Source organism: Marmota flaviventris, chromosome 17, assembly GCF_047511675.1.
Source record: "Marmota flaviventris isolate mMarFla1 chromosome 17, mMarFla1.hap1, whole genome shotgun sequence".
Lineage (NCBI taxonomy): Eukaryota > Metazoa > Chordata > Mammalia > Rodentia > Sciuridae > Marmota > Marmota flaviventris.
Genome location: NC_092514.1, coordinates 38,989,384 through 39,009,530, shown reverse-complemented (window position 1 = coordinate 39,009,530; position 20,147 = coordinate 38,989,384). Strand labels below are relative to the sequence as shown.

Below are 20,147 nucleotides of genomic sequence, written 5' to 3'. Positions count from 1 at the left end.
CCGGAAGTGATGCATTCAGGGAGGGTCACATTGATTCTGAAAGGCCTTTGGTGCCACCAAGCCCAGGTGTGTGGGTTCACAGGGTAATCATCACCCATTATTTAACAAGTATTTATTCAACACTTAGTTTGATAATATCATGCTCCAGGCCCCGCACAGGCCAGAGCCTGCTTCTGAGGAAGACACCCCATTTCCCATATTTATTTCTGATAACTTCTCTGATGTTGTCTTATTTCTTCCTCCAAAATTTCCATTCCCATCAATCGTCACTTATCACAGATTGCCAGAGCCTGTGGCTACAATGACAGTTCCGCCACTCCCACGGCTGTCTGCGCGAGGCAGGACTCTTTCGTACCGTCTGGGGTCTCTGTGTCACAGGGGAGTATTGGGGAGGGGGTGGAATTGGAAATTCTTATCTCTTTGTCTATCTTAAGAGCCTCCTGCGCAGGCCAGAACCAGTGGCTAGATGCTGCAATGCAGAGATGGGGACAGCGTGGGCCCCAGCTGGGGAGGCCCCGGAGCCACGCCTCTAGGACCAGGCCACTTTGCAGAGCTGTTATGGGGGAAGGTGAGGCTGATGGAGAGAAACCTCCAAAGCCACTGATTTTGCACCTGATTGTGCCGAAGGGAAGCCACTCCCAGGCTGAAGTCACTTCACATCTCTGAGCCTCACTTCCTTATCAGCAAATGGAGATGCTGATGCCTCCTGCAGACGGACTGGAAGGGGATTCCCGCAGGAAACGGGTTGCAAAGTGCTTGGCACACAGTAGGACCTCTCCCCTGTCAATCATTCTGGCATTCTTGATTATTAGCAAGGGCTTCCTTGTCCACTGATGCTGACGAGACACTTGTCCTTCTGTAAGTATTGGTGGGTGTGTATGAGGGTGCAGGTGGCTCTTGGGATTTTTCTATAGGTGTGGTACGTCTATATCAGATGATAGACGTTTTGGATTAATCGTATTGATGTAATTTTGTACATACAAGTAGGTCATAGTTATAGCCCTCCACACTTTGGATTTCTATAGAAAAGACCAAAACTCCATGGAAAGTTTTAGAAAGTGGCCCACATTCCATGCACATGAGCCCGCCTCACTGTCCCTTCCTACCTTTATATTCATGGATGGTCATATCTTCCAATAAAGGCATCATAATCTACTCATTGCTCTATACTGGGCTTTTTGCATATAACCATTCCACAAATGCCTTTATGTGTGTGCGTGTGTGTATGTGTGTTTAATGTTTGTGTAGATAAGTTTGGAGAGATTTATAATAATCCATTGCACTAATGTATAATTAGTTAAGAAAGCACAGCCTGACTTTATTTATACTTATTTATTTTGGGGGGTACCAGGGATGGAACTCAGGGACAGACTCTTAGTCACTGAGCCACATCCCTAGTCCTTTTTATATTTTATTTAGAGAGAGGGTCTCGCTGAGTTGCTTCGGGCCTTGCTAAGTTGCTAAGGCTGGCCTTGAACTGTGATCCTCCTGCTTCAGCCTCTGGGATTACAGGTGTACACCACCCCTGCGCTGCCACAGCCCAACTTTAAACATTTCCGTCTTGGCTTGTGATTCTTTCTGGATAAGATAGGACAGGACAGGATCCTTTGTAACAGAGCCTACATCCTTTCTGGGCACTCAAGGGATCCTTTTCCTCTGGAAGAGCCCACTCTCTCTGTCATTTAAGGCTCCGCTGAAGATTAGGGTTTGATTTCAGAACTGTGTCATTTCTTTCTTTCTGGTTTGTGTGGGCGGACTTTTCCTATCTGAGAAGCAAAAGTGACAATTCCAACTGGTTGCTTTTTAAACAAGTGGGGAGAGAAGAATTATTATCTGCTACCAAAATAACAGAAGAGATAAAAGGAGCATCCAGTTGAACATAATTAAAATAACCACCACTATATTTTTTTTTTAGTACTGTGTATGTGGCAGGAAGTGTACATTTAACACAATGTACCTTCACAACAACCTGATGAGTTAGGTGCAGTCTTATCCGTGTTTTGTAGAAGAGGAGGTTGAAGTCAGAGAAGTGACTTTAGCCAAGTTCTTTTTAATCAAGAAGTGACTTGAACCTGGATGGTCTGACTCCAGAGCCCGGTTCCAGGTCGCGATCCCTATTTATGAATTTGATGTCCTTCAGCAGTCATTTGGCTGCTCTGAGGCACAGTTTCTTACTTGAGAAGTGCTAGTGACATGTCCTGTCTCCAAGAACGAACATGAAAATTAAGCACAAAGATTTTTGTGAACACGAGGTGTTTGCTCAGTAACAGTATTGTCCCCTTTTCTTCCTGTTCTCACACTGCCCCATACCCAGTCAGTTTTTTCTACTAAATTGTCAGGCTTCACAATGGTCTTGTTATTTTGGCTTGTGAGCTCATTTTTCCCTGGGAGTGAGAGGCCAGATGCTACCTATTTCTTTTATTATTTTTAAAAAAATATTTTTATTAGTTTTAGATGGACACAGAATGCCTTTATTTTATTTATATTTTTATGTGGTGCTGAGAATCGAACCCAGTGCCTCACACCTGCGAGGCAAGCCCTCTACCACTGAGCCACACCCCCAGCCCCCAGATGCTATCAGTGAGTAGTGGGAGGTGAGCCTTGGGGACCCCAGGATCAAGAAAACACCTAATGAGGCAACTCTCAGGTCATCTCAGGTAACTTCTCCCCTAGGGAGAGGTACATTAGGAGAACACCCTCCTCAGATGGTAGTTTCACTCTTCTAGAAGCCCCGGATATTCTGGGCTGCCTCCCGCCCAGGCCCAAATCAGCATGGCCTTCTACCCTTCCCTTCACCCTTCACAGCTGCACCCAACCCCAGAGGTTTCCCATGGTTTTCAGTTTTCTCTTTCTGGCTCTCTGGAGTTGACCTTGGGAAAGGGGTCAAGCAGTCATGCTTGCATAGAATCCTGATGGGAAATGGAACCTAGAAACTAACCTCTATTTTCTATCCCTTGAGCTTTTGACATCTCACATCACTCATTCCACGGGGCCTCCACCCTTCCAAGGTGCCCCGGTAACCATGCACACACCCAGAGTGTGCAGACCAGGCCTCTCCTCCAGCCCTGCCAGGCCCCGGGCAGAGGGAACCGGAAGGCCTAGCCCTGCTCTTGCTTGGCCTGAGCTCCTCCATCTGGGTTCACCAGATCTGCCTGTTCTTCCTAAGGCTTTGATGTTCCCGTTTCCCTTAGATAGCACAAGACACCTGAATTTTTTTTTTTTTCCTGGTACTTTTCCTACTTTCTAAAAATATTGATTCATTTGCCACATATTTACAGCACATCAGCTATTTGCTAAACACCGTGCTAAGTGAAAACTTGAAGTGGTTTCTGTTTCTGTCGCTTACAACGGAAAATGTCTCTGCTCAGATACCAGGTGTTAGGTTGTTTATTTTAGAGACAGGAATGTGAGGAGCCAAGAGCACAGCCAAGCCCCAACACAGAGCCCTGGACGGGTGAGTGTGGAGCTGGGGAAGGTCCTGTCTGAGCTCTTCCCCTGCACCTCCTGCCTCTGGGCAACATTGTCGAAATTTCTCTGCATTCTGCTAAGATCATCAGGATGTGCACGTACTAGTATGTTCTCCCAAGGGAGAGGCATTCAGAATCTCCCAGGAGAGACTGAGGAATTGAATAATATTCTTAACTTTTAACAAACTCTTGCATAGTAATTACAAAATGAACTTGGGGAGCCAACAGATATGAGCTGATTCTCACTGTGTCCTTTTCTGGGTTGCTGACCTTGATGAACTTACTTTCTGAGCGTCAATGTTCTTCTCTGTAAAGCGGGGCGAATTATCATTATAGTATTACTGTGATTGTCATAGGGTCCAATGAGACACTGCACGTGGGCACTGAACTTGACATACCTGGCATTGCGTCAGTGTCCATGCACACTGTGAGTGAGATGGTGATGATGGTGAAGGAGAAGGAAGAGGAGGAGAAGGACAAAGGGATTGGTGGGGTGAGCTGTCAGTCACAGGTGACTTCCTGTTATCCCTGGTAAGTTCACCTTTGCAATTGTTCCTGCTGAAGACCTTTGAGGAACATGAACCAGGTATGTGATGGTGCCCAGGGTGAGCTGTCCTGCAGCCCAGCTGAGGCAGAGCCAGCAAGGTGTCCTAGGTCAGGCAGAGACCCCACGTGGGACCTTTATAATTTTGCCAAGGCAATGGAATCTGGGGGGGGGGGGTGGAGGTCACTGATCTTTTAACCAAAGGCAGAGATGCCCATCCCCGTGGGTCCCTTCTGGAAGTCACCCTGGAGCTCATCTGCCACGCAGTTGCTGTGAGAACCTCAGCCATTGGTGAAAGCTATCTCCTCTATGTCTCGGGTTCCACTTTGGCATTTGAGGTAGGAGCATAGGGAAGGATTCAGTATCCAAGGAATGGACCAGAGCTCCAGTCTGGAGGGAAACCCTAGGTGTCAGAGGAGACAAATCACTTAATTTCTGTAAATGGGCCAAGTTACATTCCTCAGCCTAGATCGCAAAGCAACAACCCCTCACGGATAGCTACGGAGTGTATTTTTAAAATCTGGAGGTTGTTGTATAATTTAAAAAGTTTAATATCTCATACAATAAAAGATAATATATTATTTAAATATGTTTTCTCCCTATAAAGTATCTGAGGTAGGGAGGGAGGGAGAGAGAGAGAGCAATCAAAGATAGAGATGGAAGCAGAAAGCTTTCAAATATCATTCAATGCCTAAATGTCATCAGCTTAAAAAATTCAACAGAATTCTCCTTCATTCTTTCCCACAGGGGGCTACCCTTTAAACAATGACCTTTAAAAAAAAATCCCAAGCAAACAAACAGCTCTGCTACTGATGACATATGTCCTTTATCAGCATGGACATTCCCCTGCCGACAGCCTACATTTATCAGACCTAATGCCCAGGATCCTGGGCAATAATAGATCCTGGGATCTCACAGATTCTTGTGGACCCCATCTGTCTGGGGTGATTCAGGCCTTGGTTCTTCCAAGAGGAGGTGAATTAAGTAATCGTCATTTCCTGTGGTTGTAAAAATTCCATTTTTGACCTTCTTTTAGCTGCGGTGATTTATCTGTAGACTCTGGAGGGGAGTCAGGGCTGGCATGCAGAGAAATCTGCAAGAGAACTCATCAATGAAACTGCAGGTGCTTCCTCCCCAAGACTGCAACCAAGGGATCGGAGGCCAGGGCTGCGTTGTGGAAAGGGCATGATACTTAAAGTCTGAAGCCAGGGGTTGGTGTCTTGGGGTCAATAATAAGCTCCCAGAGGGAGATGCAGGGCCAGAGAGAGAATCTTCCCAGACAACAGCCAACGAAGGCAGGTGTTTTGCAGGCTTCCCAGAGGAGCTGGAAACCCTCTTGGGAAACCCAGGTAGTGAGAACTCTCCTTGAAACTGGAGTTTTTAAAAAATTGATTTAAGTAATTTATTTGTTCTAATTTGTTCTACATGACAGCAGAATGCATTTCAACTCATAGTACACATACGGAGCATAATTTTTCATTTCTGATTGTATACAAAGTAGAGTCACACCGTTTGTGTCTTCATACATGTACCTAGGGTAATGGTGTCCATCTCATTCCACCATCTCTCCTACCCCCCTGCTCCCTCCCTTCCCCTCCCCACCTTTGCCCTATTGAAAGTTCCTCCATTCCTCCCATGGTATCCTCCACCACCATTATGGATCAGCATCCACTTATCAGAGAAAACATTCTGCCTTTGGTTTTTTGGGATTGGCTTACTTCACTCAGCATGATATTCTCCAGCTCCATCCATTTACCTGCAAATGCCATGATTTTATTCTCTTGTAACGCTGAGTAATATTCCATAGTGTATATATACCTCAGTTTCTTTATCCATTCATCTATTGAAGGGCCACTAAGTTACTTCCACAATTTTAGCAATTGCACACTGAGAGACTGATCCTTCTTTGTCCTTGAACATATTGATAAAGGAAATAACCTTGACAGCCTAGACCAGGGTGGGGTCAGGGCAGCTTGGGTCAAGTTTCAGCAGCCTCTGGAAGGGCCCAACACAGAGAGATATTTTTCTTTTCTTTGTTTAAATTGTTTTGTAGTTGTAGATGGACAGAATGCCTTTATTTTATTTGTTTATTTTTAGGTGTTGTTGAGGATCCAACCCAGTGCCTCACACGTGCTAGGCAAGGGCTCTACCGCAGAGCCACAACCACAGCCCAGAAATATTTTTCTTAACTAAGGGACTTACCCATTGCAGATCAGGAGGAACTAGAAGTGAATTATCAGAATTTGACTGTACATAGCATGATTGCAAATATTCTATTCTCATAGACTGCAAATATTGTCTATCTTCAAAGAGTCCAGTAGGGCAGCCTTTTCCGGCATTCAGGGGCAGGCTGTGAATGGTGCTTGCAGTCTCTAAATCTCTTCCTTCATTCTCTCTCCAATCCAGTTATCTACCAGCTCTTGTCAAGGCCATTCTCAGTTCTTATTTTACCTGGACCCTCAAAAGCCCTGGACTCACGGTCACTCCTTCCTTCCGGGGGTACTCTCTTGCCCTGGTTTCGGGGTGCTGTGTTTCCCCGATGTTCCTATCTCCCCCCACCCACCCCTATTTCTTCTCAGTGCTCTTTTCTGGGTTCTCACCTGCCCGACATTGTAATGGAGTGTTCTGGAGCTCATCATTGGACTTTCTGCCTTCTTCACCTACATCCCGTTCCTGGGGATCCGGTCCAGTGCTGTGGCTTTGGCAACCACCTACAGGTCGAATCATAGAGATCACCATTTTTTCAGGTCTGAACGGCTGGATAGCTACACTTTCACATGGTGAAAACCACATGCTGTCTTCCGAGAGCTCCAGATACCTCCACCTACCTGCTTATTGGGTTGCATATTTTCTCTTGCATGTCTAAGAGACCTTGCAAGAAGAGTTTGATCACAGCCAAGTGGTGATAGCCCCCGCCTTTCCTGTCACCTCCCATCAGACCTGCTTCCTCAGAGCTGGGGATGGAGCTCAGTGGTAGAGTGCTGGCTTAGCACGTGCGAGGCCCTGTGCTCCATCCCCAGCGTGCATACACACACACACGCACACGCACACACACGCATGCATGTACACATGCACACACACATGCACACACACATAAACGCTCTGCTTCTCCTGTGTGTTTGCTTATTTCAATTAATGGTAACTCCATTGTTTGACTTGTTCATTTGAAAGAATCCTTGAATCCTGTGTTCCTCTGGTACGGAGATCAGTCTGTGAACCCTGTTGACTCTCACTTCAGAATATATCCGACCCTGGCCAAGTAGCCATCACCACACGTTGGCCCGAAGCATTATCCTCTCCTGCTTGGCTTTTGCCAGAGCTGGCTAACTGGTCTCCTTGCTTCTGTCTGCACTGTCCCCTGAAGCCGTCGGAAGACTCCTGTTAACCCATCATTTAGATCATGTCAATCCTTTGCTCAAAATCCCTACTCGGGGCTTACCAACTGACAGTAGAAGTCAAAGTCCTTACACGGATATCTCTGTCTCTACAGAGATCTGGTCACTGTTTCTTCACTGGCCTTAACCCTGGACATCTCCCTCTTACACAGTGTCAAGGTGCCTGGGGATGAATGCTATCCCCAAAGGTCAATTCTCATTTTACTCGAATGCTCAAGTCAAATAACCTCAGTCACATTGACCTCTTTGTACTTCCAGATGTGCTTTTGCCACAGGGTCTTTGCACTGGCTACTTTTCCTGCCTAGAACATTTCTCCACAAAAGAGCTGTGTGGTTCGCTCTCTCCTCTCCTTCCAGGCTTTGCTTCGATACCACTTCTCGCGAGACCTTCCCTGACAGCCCATTTCAAAACTGGACAGCGTTTCTCCTTTCCGTTTTGTCTCTTCTCAGTCTCCCTGGAGTAGCAGGGGGTTTCTCTATATTTTGCTCATGGTTGTAACCCATCACCCAGGACAGTGTGGTGCACGCAGTGGTGTTTAATCCATGCTTGTGAAATCCACCGCTAGGTACTAAGTCTGTTCGTGGGAGGATGGATGTCGGCCAAAGGCCTTTGGGTTTGTTCAGGAGTAAACAAAGACTGTAGGTAGACAGGGGGAATGTGGCCAGGCCTCAGAGAGCAGCCGTACCTTGTATGGCTTGTCAATGCTTTGGGATCCCCTATTTCTGCTACCTGATACCTCATGCCATTCCTCATGCTAAATGCTGTGGGTACAAAGGGCACAAAGCCAGACTGGCACTTGCCCTCACCGAGCTTGTGCTAAGTGAGGGAGACGCACACCCATGCTAGTGTGAGATGCTAATCCAATGGCCACACAGGCCTGCGTAGACACAGCTCAGACAGGGATGTGAGGGAGAGGGGCTCGCTGCACCCAGGGCTGGGTCGGGAGCAGGCTTCTTAGGGGAGGTGAGACCTGAGCTCAGATGAGTGGGGGATATACTTTGGCTGGACCAAAAACCAGCAGCCTGCTCCTCTAGCTGGGCCACTGGGTGCAGCAGTGGGCACTGACGCCTGCCAGGCCAGTCGCCGTCCTTCCCTGAGGGTTTTCTAACTGGAGAAGGGGGAATGTGACTCTTCTCGGGTCACGGGGCTTCAGGCAGAGAGCCCCGAGCTGCTGATGAGCAGGGTCCTGCTGGAGGTGAGATCCAGGCCACAGGAGAAGGGAACTAGACGTGGTGGGTGGAGAGTTATGGTAGGTTACAAGGTCCCTGCCCCAGTGTCCCCCCAGATGAGTTCTATCCCTGCTCTTGAGTTGACCATGGATTGGGCTGATACATGGGGTTTTATGAGCCAATCCACTGACTCAGTGGTTTCGCTTTGGGATTTCTGTCCTTGCCACACATAAGCATCCTGACCAACCGGCTTTACCCCCTTAGAGGGACAGCGGGCTGGACAGGTAGCAGGCAAGTCCCCAGGAAGAGGAACCCAGCATGAAAAAACCTGGGTACACCTTCTCAGCTTCCTCCCACTTTCTCAGTCCTGGATTCTCTCTCAACAAGGGCCGTGTCTGAGGCAGGCTGCCCATGGAGGGTAGCAGAGGTGGCCGGGCCTCGGATGTGGGCATCTGGGACAGTGACCATGCATGTAGCTGAACCAGGCAGAGCTTCAGTTAGTTTACCAAGTGTCCTGTCTTTTCTAAAGGGGTGATTAAGGGAGAGAGAAAAAAACTGTCTGGATCCAAGATTAAATAATACCCACTAAATCTCTCCCTTCCCATCCTCACCTTTTCCTGTAGCTTCTACCTGGTAAATAATTCACAAAACTTGCATATTAAAAATTCTCTCCTTGTTCCCCGATACCAGTTCCTCTCCTTAGAGACTTTGTGTGTGTGTGTGTGTGTGTGTGTGTGTGTGTGTGTGTGGGTGTCCAGAGGAATATATAAATTTGGGTGGATATAATTTACCAAAGTTTACATACTATGCACACTGATCCATCCCCTGCTCTGACTAATGAATGTATTTGGGATGGTGTTCCACGGGAGCATACATGAAGTGGTCTTATTCTTCTAAACAGAGGCTGAATATTCTCCTGCATACAGCTGATGTGTGTTTAGCCGGTTTCCAATTAATGGACAGGTAGTTTGTTTCCAAAGATTTGCTATTACTATCACTTCCTTGTGCGTTCCAAAGACGGTACATCTGTGGGTCTAGGTGCAGGCCCACCTGCAGAGTAAGATCTGAGATGTTTTCTCTTTAGTTTTCATTTTTTTTTTTCCTTTTGGGGTCTGAAATGCACACACTCTCTCCTGTCCCAGAGAGAGGGTGTAACTGGATGAAAGTCACAGAGCGAGGAATGGGCCCAAGTCAGAATCGGGACTTGGGACTCGGGACTCCTCTGGCCTCCCAGCCTGGCACAGGCCTCCCCCCGGCCTACACACACACACATGGCCTGCTGTTTGGCAGGGAAGCAGGCGCCTGCTGCTGAGCTGGGAAAGGAGTGGTAGTGAGGCCGAGGTGTGCCAGGAGGGTGGTCACACCCCACACTGTGGACAGGGCGGCGGATTGCAAGGAGGGGAGGGGAGGATGCAAAAAGCAGCATCCAGAGAGTGAATTAAAGGGTGAGAATCCAAGGCAGGTGTCCATCCTTCCCTGCTCCATTGGAATGGCACTCTTAGCTGGGCTCCTGGCCACCCAGAATGAAACTACGTCGCTAGCCAGCCACTTGGCAAAGCTCCAGCTATGGGCTACAGGGAGGTGTGTCATGGGACGGCCCCAGCGACCCTTGTTAGCAGTAGGGGTAAGCACCATCGTTCTCTCCTCACCCACCCTGCCGCGGGAGCCTGGCTGCTGAGCGAGGGCCACGGCTTGAAGAAGGACGAGGGGCTGCAAGAAGGAGCCTGGGTCCCTGCAACTTCGTGGAGCAGAGCCTGGACCTCAGGCCTCTGGACTTTTACCTGGGGTTAGACACTCCTGTCATGCTTAGGCTACCAGTGATTTGTTTTGTTTTGTTTTGTTTTTTCCTGCAGCTGAATCGAATCTTCCTGGTCCAGAAGGCCAGCGGGTTGTGGGGGTTGAGTTGTTGTGATGGCGGCAGTGGACTTATCTTGGGCTCCATTTGCTAGGTCACCTGTCAAGGCTAGATCATAAATAGAATCACGGTGAGGCCAGGGACAGGGCCTGAGGGGTTGGTCCTCGCTGGCTCTGACGCTGCCTGGCTCCATATGTCACACAGCGTCCTACACAAACCTCCCCTTTGCTCTCGGTTTTCTCATCTGGAAAAATGAGAGGTTTGGACCAAACAATCTCCGATGTCCTTCCAACTGTGACGACCAGGCTCTGAGTTAGCCACTTGGCCTGGATCCCTTTGGCCGCTGCATTCTCACGAGGTGGCACCCTCCCTCTGTCCCCAGGTCCCCAGGCACTTCACTGGGGCCGTGGTCACGCTTGGCCTCGCATCTGTCTTCTCCACTAAGTTCTCTGAAGCCAGGTTCTTGGACTTCTTCCACAGCCTCGGGCATGACAGGATGGGGGGACGTGTCACATAGTGATAAGTAAGCAGAGTCACGTTGGCCCCCAGGACAGAGTGGCCCCCCGGGTTCTGAGGAAGGTCTGTGGTGAACCAAATCAGCCTGTGGGACTCAGCTGCCCTCGTGGGCTGATCTGATGGCACGGTTCTCCCACGGGAATGAGGGGGATCCGCTGGGGGCCTGTGGAGAGCAGAGTGTGGGCGCTGAAGTCAGGCAGGCCACTCTGTCCCTTGCCAGCTGGGTGGCCCTTGGGCCTTTGACAAACTTCCTCGATCCTTAGTTCTCTTTCATAGGGACCCCATGCCCACCCTTCAGGGTTATGGAGAAGCCTAGATGGGGTGACTCATGCCAAGCTCTTCCTGCAGCCCTGGCACCCAGCAAGGGCTTGGCGAGACTCGTTCCCTCTTGTGGCTACATCCCAGCGCACCCCTGCCGTATCCTGGGGAAAGCAGGGATAAGGTCCAGGAGCAAGGCCCAGGGCCCGCTCGCTTTCTCCAAGGAAGGGTGGTCGGGTGCAACCCTGGAGTGAGCTTTCCCCATGTGGCTTGGGGTCCAGCCTCTTCCACTTTCTCCTCCTCGAGTTGACCTGCTTCCTGGGATCGCTCACTTCCCTGCACCCACAGACAGAAGCAGCCACCTTCAAGGCCTCCCGGGCTCAAGATGCCGAGTCAACACACTTCTCCGGCTAGGTCCCCTCCCTGGGTGTCTGTCATGGGCGTGTGGGCTCACCATGAGGAGCCACAGTCCAGGAAAAGGTGCTGCCTGCCGAGAGTAAGCGGATCCCAAGCCTGGTCTGCTGCAGCCTCCGGGCAAGGATCCGCCCAGGAGTCCACAATCCAAGGCCAAGGTCCAGGAGAGAGCCCAGCATCCGGGCAGCCCCTGGACACAGAGTGGAGACCCAGAAAGGGTTTGGGAGGGCAGCTTAATTGTTGTTTATCAGTTAGCAGGCTCCAAAGCTTGAAGAGAGTCGGTTAGACCTCGGATCCCACATTTATCCTGCTGTTTACCCGCTGTGTGATTTGGAAAAATCACTTAACCTCTCTGAGCCTTATTTCTTTCTCTGTAAATGGGGTTGAAAGTGTTCATCCAACAGGGTTGTTGTGAAGATTAATGAAATAATACAGCTTGGCATATTATATTGGTCACTATTCTTTTGTGTGTGTGTGTGTGTGTGTGTGTGTGTGTGGCAGGGATGGTGGTACTTAGGGATTGAACTCAGGGGCACTCAACCACTGAGTCACATCCCCAGCCCTATTTTGTATTTTATTTAGAGACAGGGTCTCATGAGTTGCTTAGGGCCTCCCTTTTGCTGAGGCTGGTTTGGAACTCGCCATCCTCCTGCCTCAGCCTCCCGAACTGTTGGAATGACAGGCGGGCACCACTGTGCCCGACTCAGTTACTATTCTTATGGTTGTATCTTCTCCTCCTCATGACTCTGAGGAAAGTATTACCATCCTATTTCACAGATGAGGAAAAAAAAAAAGGCTCAGGAAGGTGAAGTCCTCTCCTTCACAGGCAGAAAGAGACATCGCTGCTTCTTGTCCCAGACTTTTCTCTCGGACCCGCGGAAGCTGGCAGAGAGATGGGCCAGGGACAGCTCTGTGCCCACCTGCTTGCGGCAGCTGAGGTCCCTCTGCAAGCTCTGGAGGTGGAGGCTAAGCTGCGCCCACGGCGGGTTTCTCTTCCCTACCTTGTTGCTAATTTTGTTCTCTGTGGCTTGGTCTTCCCCAGTCACAGCTTTCTGTGAAGTCCTCTTGCCCAACCCCCAGCCGGTGCTGAAAGTTGAGTGCCTCCCCGTGGGGCTCTTGGCTGAGTCTTCTAGCTCTTTCCTTCTGAGTAGTTCATTCCTCCCATGCGGTCCCTCCCACCCAGAACCCTGTGAGCATTACTTTCTCCTGGTGTGAACCCCCCAAAGAGAAGGAACAGAGTGGGTGAGTGACTTCCCTGAGTAGCTCAGGAAGAAGGTCTCTGTGGGCAGTCCCTTGGCAGCTACCTTGAGCAGAAGATGATAGAGGAGAGAATCCCAGCCCCGTGACCTTCCCACTGGCCTTTGCTCTGTGCACACTGGCCTCTCTCCCCGTGTCTGGGGATTGGCATCTTTCTGGGCATTTGTGTGCTCCCCACATGTCCACCCCGTCCCCGTCAGTGCCCACCAGCTGGCCAGTCTCCTCCACCACAGGGAAACGTCAGCCCTGCCGCCCGCTCCCTGGGCCTCTCTGACCCTTGCTGGGTGCAGCACCAGGTCCCTCCCGCCCCGAGGCCCTGTGCAGTCTCTCATGCTTCCGTCCTCCCTTCAGAGACGAGGACATGAGTCCAGAGGGTTCTCGTGACTTACTCAAGGTCACAGTCCTGGTAAGGTACAGAGCCAGGCTCCCAGCTCCGGGGGCTCGACTCTGAGCCCAGCGCCCTCCCCATCAGCAGCAGCACGGGTCAGGGGGTGGGGGGGACCGTGCTGTCTTCCCCTCTTCTGAGCCCCACGGGTGACACACACTGAGTGCCAACTCCGCTGGCCTCAGACCCAGCTTCCTCCATCCACTCAATACCCCTGGGCTGCGGCTGCTGCTTTATAGCCAAGGAAACGGAGGCCCAGAGAGCGGAGTGACTTGTCCAAGGTCACACAGAGCTGGTGGAGGTGGCAGATGACAGTGTGGAAGCGAGGTGTTCTACCTGCCTGGAAGAGATAGAGCCACCAGTCTGGGTTGGAGTCCCTGCTGTGGCCAGGCGACCTGGTAAAACCTCTCTCATTGCCTGGTTGTTTAGAGGCCAGGGAGACACACGGGGTGAAGCTTACTGTAGCTGATCCTGGGCCCAGAGTAGGGGCTCCGTCAATCTGTGTGCCTTAGAGCTAGGCTGGAAGCCAAGGGGACCCCCTGCTGGAGCTCAGCAGGCACCTCCTGGGCCCCTGGCAGCTCTGGGGCTCCCTTTCTTTAATCTCCTCCCTCTTTCCCACCAACGGGCACTCTCTTGTCCCCCTCCTTATTGCATATCCATGGGTTTTCACCTCGGAAAGACCCTTCTGCCTAAATTCTTATCTGCTTCCTGTGGTTAATTTGGTCAGATTCTGTACATCTGTCTGAGTCATGGTCCACTCCTGGCTCTGCTGCCTCGGTACTGGGCTTCTCATGGCCTCCGTCCTGGCCCCCATGCAGGTGAGCTGCTCCTGTTCCACTCTGACCACCTGACTCTTCTTTGCCAAGCTGCTCTCATCCTCTGTGGCAGAGGAGGGTTCAATTTCCAAGCTTCCTCCGAGCACTCACTCTAAAGCCCAGTATCATTCTCAGCACTTTCCACGCATCATCTTATTTGACTGCGTGGTCAGGACCAAGTTAGTCATTGTTTCCTTTTAAGGGTTCAGAGAGGTTAAGGGATTTGTCCGAGGCAGCAAATGGTGGAGCCAGGGACTCAAAAACCATTTCGGGTTGACTCCAGATCCCAGGCTCTTAAACCCTCCTACGTGATTCTGTCCCGAAGCAGAGGGAAGGACGGACGAAAGTCCTTATTAGGGGGACAGTCTGAATGCCCCCTCACCCACTCAGTTGGAGGGGTGGAATTTGGGTCCTGAGTTCCCACGTTGGCCAAGAAGATGCCCTGGGATTTCCCAAAGACAGAAAAGGGCCAACCTATGTGGGAGGGAGGAAGAGTGAGTCTTCGGGGCCTGAGAAGTTCTCAGAACCGCGGCCTCCAGTGCTGGTCTAGCAGCTGGGAGGGTGCTCAGCTTCTTGGGGCCTGGTGCACACGGCTGGGGTTCATGTGCAGGCAAAGCTCTGAGGTGCTCTCTTTTTCTCTGCGCTCTGCCTTTAAGGACTCCCCCACCCTCAGCTGATGGGGAGACAGAGAAGAATAGCAGCCTTGGGGGGGGGGGGGTCAGGGTGATGATGGATGCAGGCAAAGGGGACCTCTGGGAGCCAGAGAAAGGCCCTGCAGATGAGCTGCTATCCCCAAGGGCCACCAAATCTATGGCAGAGTGACCAGAGGTGGGAGAGCACTGGGTTCACATCTATACTCTGCCATTTCTGAGCTGGGCACCTCCAACAAATGTTCTCTGACCCTCAGTTTTGTCGTCTCTGAAATGGAAACACTTCCCCGGACTGTAGTGACCATGAGATGAAGGAACTTTGTAAAGCACATGGGGGGGGTGTCAGATGTCACATCCCCGCTTCCGGCTCACCTTTTCCTGCCACAAGTCTCCAAGAAGAATCCTCAGCGGCTGCGGTGGGAGCTGTGGGAGTCAAGGGCTCGATGCTCACTGAGCGGAGGTCTCTGGGCTCCATGTGGCTTTCCTCCAAAGGGGACCTGGGTGAGAGACGGAGGGTGACTGAGGACGACTCCCTGGGCTCAATTTAAAACAGCCCAAGACAAACACAACACAACCCCCAAGAGGGAAGGGCCACAAGGTTTATTGGTGGGCTGTCAGGGACTTGAAATCCCAAAGACGCCTCTTCACTCTCAAATCTGGGAGATCCTAGAGTGGGGTGAAGAACACAGAGTCTAGATCCAGACTCCCGAGGTTTGCTTCTTGGCTTTATGACCCTCAAGAGCAGGAAGGGAACTTCAGTGTTTTCTTCTATTGCCCAGGGTCTTCTATTGGATCTTCTATTCCTCCGCCGTAAATAGCATCCGTATAATGTTATCAGTGTCTTCCTCCTGGGGACACAGGAGGGTAATGGGGGGTAAAGTATCTAGGGAGATGCACATGGAAACTGGGGCGGGGGGTAAGTGGTAGCTGCTGTGTTTCCGCTGCTGGGACACTGACTTGGAAAGGCCAGAAGGGCCTTCAGGGCTTCTCGGTGCCTGGTTTCCAGATGGACAGCTCCAGCCGTAAGAGTCCCTTGCTGGGGTCCAGGAGAGGGGCGAGTAGGCAGCCCACTGGCCCCCATCTCTGTTCCTTGTCTGTTGCATAATTGAGTTCCCCTGTGAGAGATGTTGGGATGAGTGTGGGGAGGAGGGAAGCTCTGCTGGTCTTATAAAAGTCGAAGGTCTAGATATCTATCCCAGGGATTCCCAAATTGCGCCCACATCCCAGCCCATGAGGATCGTCTGACCATTTCCCCCGCTATGGGCGCCATGTTTGAAGAGTTTGGTCCACTCCAACTGCACACGATTAGCAGTGGTGTGTGAGGCTTTAGTGTTGGTCAGGACAGACTTTTGGAACCCTTAAGATGATGAGCCTTCATTGCCTACTTCAGGGTTGTAAGGAAGACTCCCACCCCATAGGGTACCGTGTCTCCTGAAAACCTCTGTGAACCAGGAGCTGTGGCCTAACATCACTTGATTCCACAAGCATCCTTCCTTCCTTCCTTCCTTCCATTTAAAAAAAAAAATGTTTTTAGATGTTGATGGACCTTTATTTTGTTCATTTGTTTATACGTGGTGCTGAGAATCGAACCCAGTGCCTCACACATGCTAGGCAAGCGCTCCCCCCCACTGAGCCTCAGCCCCGGCCTCCTTCCTTCCATTTTAGGCTGAAAGATCATAGGCATGATGGTGGGGGACAGTGGGGTTGAGGGGCTGGTGTGGAGGGGGACAAGCCTGCTCACTGTCACTCACCTGAGCCTTATTTTTAGAGTCTTGGAGAAGATCTTCTTGCTCATGCTGGTAAAACGGCCTCGGCTCTTCTGAATGTTCATTGTTATTTGAGATTTATTCATTTGTTCCCTTTGTTTGTGGAGCTGTGCAAGAAGATGATAATCGATGAGAAGTCACAGATGGGAAATTGAGTTAAACTATAAAAAATAAATTAAGCCAGGCACAGTGGGGCACACCTGTAAGCCTGACCACGGCGGAGGATCATGAATCCAAAGCCAGCTTCAGGCAATTTAGCTGGGACCTAAGCAACTAAGTGAGACCCTGTCTCTAAATAAAAGTATTAAAAAAGGGCTGGGGATGTGGCTCAGTGATTAAGCACACCTGGGTTCAATCCCTGGCACCAAAATCAATCAATCAATCAACACATGCATGGCCAAATTACTAAGATTACATAGATTTTATTGATAAGGTTTTTTGATGAGCTCAATAATATACTGATTCAGAGAATTTCACTTTCTATCAAAAAATTAAAAGGACAAACTTTTCTTGAAGTATTGGTCGGCTTTTGATTATGAAATGTTTTATTTTTTCCTAAACCTTTTAAGTAATTGGCCTAGAACACAAAGGGTCTGTGTTTTATAAAGATAATTTTACTGGCTTCATGTTGTCTCTTATTAGGTCTTTGATTCCTTTACAAAGTCTTTTCACTAAGAGCCGTTTTTATTTTCTTTTATGACTATGCAACTATCTGTAATTGACTTTAAAATCTTTAGTCCATACGTATTTTTTTTTACAATGTCCTGTGATCCTATTTAACTAAGCATTTAAAACTTCCACACATGTTTAACAGCTCCCCGCAATCAAATTCTAAATTGTCTTTTTTAACCTCAAATTAACTATGAGAGTTTTAAGATGCTGAAGTATCTCAAAAGATTTTGTTTTCTTTTCTTATAGAAAGAGAGATGCATGAGGAGTCACTGTCAGATAATATGTGAGGCAGGGGCTCCCTAAGTTGTATTTGTTATTGATCTGAGCATTCCAGGGATTGTATGAAACTCCTGGGAACCCAATATGTCCTAGTGTAATGGTGTCATGTAATTCTAATTATTGAGTTAAAATGTTATATGTCACTAAAGTGATCAAATCTGTCAGCCGCATGATATAAAATTGCAGGACAATCTTGAAAAAGACTGATAAGTACTCTCTTCTGATAACTTTAAGACCATCCTATCGGACCCGGTCAGAATTTCCAAAGCTGTCATGGAAAATTTAGACCCATGTGATGGATCCAAGGCACTGCTAGCAAATATCAAGCAAAACAAAAATTAATTGTATGAACTGAACACCATAATTATCATTTTTTAAATGACTTTTTGTTTAAAGCCTTGTTGATCCTTTAATGTCTTTATTTTCTTGATCTAGGGAAACTTTTTTCCTCTTTTCTAGTGAGCTGTCTAGAACTTAATTGGGTAAAATATTCTTTTGTAAACAGGTTAGACAATATGGAGGACTTGGCCATTGGCCACTTGAGCCCACCATCATGGGATGACCTCACACCTGTTGAAAGGATTGATGAGATCACCTTCACTGCACCTTTGTTCCAGAAACCACTCCAACTCGATAGATAGCCAAGCGCACCCCCTAGCTCACTGAGAGGATGAACAGCAGCGGGGGAATTGTTGAAGCACATGGACACAGAGACCAGGCCTGCAGGATCCCTGAGCAGAAAAAAACAATTAGGCCTCTGAGTGACCTTAACCTTGCTTAATTGGCAAATGTAAACAAAACTTAACTTGAGTCGTTTCTGGTAAATACTTAATGTTAGATAGAAACAGTACCTAACCTCAGCCAATCCTAGGCAGCCCATGAACAGGAGATCCTGTGACTTGGAATTTCAACCATGTAAATAAACCAAAAGAAGGCAGTTTTGTAACTGTGGCCTCAAATCATTTTTAATTCTCTTCTGCTTTTTCCCTCATCAATACTTGTCTGAGGCTTTTGTCATCACAACCCTGAACTTTGGATGGTCTGGAATTTCCTAATTTTGTCATCACAACCCTGAACTTTGGATGGTCTGGAATTTCCTAATTTCCTTCTCAACTTAAATAAACTCTTTAACATCTTATTGGGCTCAGTTTACTTCTCAACAAGCAGGGAGCCATCTGTTTTGATTTAGCTAGTTGCACAGCATTCACGGTGTCTCCCAGAGGTATATATTCACACATAAACCTAGTCCTACCAAAGCATGCTCAGAAACAGCAGCTACGGGAGAGCCTTAGGTAAACTCACTATGCATCACACATGTTCTTTGAGGTAACATGGAAACAGGTACCTAGGCGGAGAGGTGGTCATATACTCAGACACATGTATGCATCCAAAAACACATAATAAGAGGTATGCACACACATGCACTTGCATATGGGTACCTACTAATTGTGCTAGTCAGCTTTCTGTCACTATAATGAATACCTGACATAATAAACTTATAAAAAGAAAAGGTTTGTTTGGGCTTACCATCTTAGAGCTTCCAGTTCATAATGGGTTGGTGCCATGGCTTTGGGTGAAGCAGCACATCAGGTTGGCAGTTTGTGATGAGGTAAAAGCACACACCTCATGGCCACATAGCAAAAGAAAAAGAGAGGAAAGACAGGGGTCCTATAGTCCCCTTCAGGGGCACGCCCCCAATCGCCTAAAGACCTCCCACTAGGCCCCGCCTCTTAAAGGTTCTATCACCTTTAGCTATCACCTTTAGTCTCTAACATGTGGGCCTTTGGTGGCCCACACTGAATGAAAAGAACTTTCCCACAGCCCATTGTGACCAGCTCTGTCTTTGGAAGAAATTTACTGAAAGAAAAATTAAAGCAATAATAGGATACAATTTCATTCTTATTATGTTGTCAAAAAAGGAATGACATAAGAGCCCTTGGTGCTGGAGGCCCGATGTTGTCAATTGGGCATATTTATATGGCTACCGACAGAGCTAATGGCTACATTCCTTTTAGAATGTTTTTCCTTTGTGTTCCCATGGCCAGGGGTGTGCCCGTGTCCTCTTTTCCTAGAATTCCTCTTCTAGGAAGTTAATCTGAAGAAAACATCACAAGTAGAAAACGGGACTTATAGAAAAGCACTCAGAACAGTGTTATTTAGAAATAACCAGCTAAATGTCTATAATTGCATTATGTCACCTCCATCGGATGAAATATTTTCCAGTCATTACCATGGCAATTATGGAAATTAAGAAGCAAAATCACAGAAAAACACTCACAAGGCAGTCAGTGTGAAAAGAACACACGATTGATTTTGTGTTCAGGGTGATCGGGACAGTAAAAAGGTTTTTCTACAAAGAGAGAAATCGTGAAAGTCGAGAAACAAACAGTTCTTGGTTGTGATGCAATCATTATTGATTTGACTTGGTGTTTTTTTTTTTTTTTTTGCATGTACTTTAATGTTGTCAAGATGATTTTCAATTCCTAAATATATATCTGTAATATAAAAGCCAAGTCAAATCTAAGTTGGCCCTTCACCGACCCACTTCTGCATCAGACTTAAGGACCCACGTGTGTGAGGGCAGACACAGACTAATGTGTAGAATAATACATGAGTGCACTTGAGTGAGCAAGCCTCCCTCCCGGACTCCACCTACAGGACTCTTACGTGACCAACTACACAGTGACCACAGCTCTCCATGGGC

General features: G+C 48.6%; 1 long non-coding RNA gene across 1 annotated transcript; it reads left to right on the top strand.

Moving 5' to 3' along the window:
- The first annotated feature begins 760 nt into the window (after positions 1 to 760).
- Positions 761 to 18,525, top strand: LOC114082778 (uncharacterized). Its single transcript, XR_003581027.2, has 3 exons — positions 761 to 858; positions 3,824 to 4,053; positions 17,949 to 18,525. It is a non-coding gene; the product is annotated as an uncharacterized lncRNA (long non-coding RNA).
- Positions 18,526 to 20,147: the final 1,622 nt, after the last annotated feature.